Raw genomic sequence first — 2,103 nt, forward strand, 5'->3', positions numbered from 1 at the left:
ATCCATGTCACTGATGAGCTAGTGAAGACGAGCTAGACATGCCAACATGACTGTAAGCTCAATAACCTGCGAGAGGATGTTGCTCATTTGCTCTTTCTTTGTACCCTATCATAATTTGTTTGGTGTTGTGCCCCTAGTTTTAAATAGGGCGCTAGCATCTTAGCGGCGGACCTCTTCCAAATGCTATTGCGTTCTATAGCGGAGCTATAGCGCGCTATTTAAAATGTTTGTTTATTTGTTCGGACCAAAATTTCTTAGCGCAAGACCTTTTGTAAACACTATAGCAGGCTATTTAAAACAGTGGTTATGCCGAGCACAGCTCTCCTGGGAAGATTTCGTATGTATCTGTACGCGATCCTAAAGTTTGGGAGAACGAGGGATCCCCGGTTCCACCCCTGCTTGCCGTCCGATCTGGCATGGGGATATGTGCCAATCAAAGTTATTGGATTACTTCTGCTAATCATGTACTTGAAATATTTGAATCCTCTAATAACCAGAGGAGAGCTGCACCTTCTCAGCCGGCATCCATGGCTGCTTTCTGCCACAACATATTGACATCAATTAAATAATGGAATGGGCTTGTGACAGGAGGCTCTTTAGCCAACACAGTCTGCAGTCCAAATGTTTCAAAAAATTGTTCTAGACGCTAGGTGCTCTCCTGTTTAACAGATTAACCCGCTGCGAAGACAACCACTTTGGCACATATCCCGGTGATGTTCGTTTTAAAATGGACAACATCCAAAGATGAAGCAGGGCCTTCCAGGTTCTAAAAATCCAACGCTGAAGCCTGAAGCCTGAAGCAAGGCGGATGCTGCTTATTGGGATTGCATGCGTGGGCGATCTCGACAACTCATAATGATTTAGTTTTTCATAACCGTTTTTCTCTTCCCCTGATTACCGAAAAAGGGTTTCCCCCCGCTTTGTATACAAAGCAACCAACCAAGCCGTACAAGGATAGGTGCTGGGGCGGAAGCAGCACAGTGACACCCAAAAGAAACGACAGGGAAAGAGCAAAAGAAACAAATGCCGACAATGGCGGATCAACGAAAACGCAGAAGCCTCGCGATCGCTGCGCCCACCGGGATCTTCCACTAGGTTCCAAGACTCCGAAGCGCCGGCACCTATCAACACCTCAAAGAAGGATCGTGACGATGACGACGCTGCTGCCATGGGTTTCCCCCGGTACACGACGAGGCGAGAGGAAAGGTAGCCCCCGACGCCCTCCCGGAAGGTCAGGTGGCACCCACAGGCGCCGCCGCGCCGGTGTCGACCAAGCCGACAGGGGTTTCCCCCGATCCCAACCCGCACCTCGGGCGCTCCGGAGCCAGCCACCAAACCAACCACCACCCAGCGCCAACACGGTCAAGAGGCCCCCACACCGTCTCACCACGACACCGCGAAGTGAGGACAACACGCGAAGAATCAGAGCCGGGACTAGGGCATCAGTACCGTCGGCACGCGGGAGGGCCCCACCTCCACCGTCAGTGACAGTAGCCGTCCGGACGCAATAGCAGGAGCACACCAGGCCCGTAGGCCCACAGGCCCGGCCGAGCCCTCGTGGGCCCGTAAAGCTCCCGCCCTCGCGCTGCTGCCGGCACGCCGTCGGCGCCGCCGCCCACATCCGAGCCACTCCTCCTCCTCCCCGAGCTGCAGACAGCGAGGCCACGTCGGCGCCGGCCCGCTAGGACCCAGATAGGGCCCTAAGGGCCCAGATCTGGGCCGGGGGCGCGCCGCCGGCCACCAGCGCCACCAGGCCACCCCGCCGCCAAGAGGCAGCGCCACCACTGCGCCAGCCGCCGGCCCCCGCCACCAGGACGCCGGACCACCTCCAGCCGAGCTGCACCCGCCGCCGAGCCCTGCCCCGGGAAGGGCGCTGCGCGCGGGGGAAAAGAAGGCCCGCCGCCGAGCCACTCGGCCAGATCCGGGGGCGCCGTCCGGCGGCGGCGGGGGAGGGAGAACGGAAGGGTGGGAGCGAGGGAGGGATGCGGAGGAGCCGCTCCAGCCGCCGCCCGGGGAGGCGGCGCGAGGCGGAGTCGGGAGAGGGAGCCTCTTCCCCTGATTAGGAACTTCACAGCGCTTTGTCGCTCATCTTGCAACGGAAGC

Source organism: Triticum dicoccoides, chromosome 3A, assembly GCF_002162155.2.
Source record: "Triticum dicoccoides isolate Atlit2015 ecotype Zavitan chromosome 3A, WEW_v2.0, whole genome shotgun sequence".
Classification (NCBI taxonomy): domain Eukaryota; kingdom Viridiplantae; phylum Streptophyta; class Magnoliopsida; order Poales; family Poaceae; genus Triticum; species Triticum dicoccoides.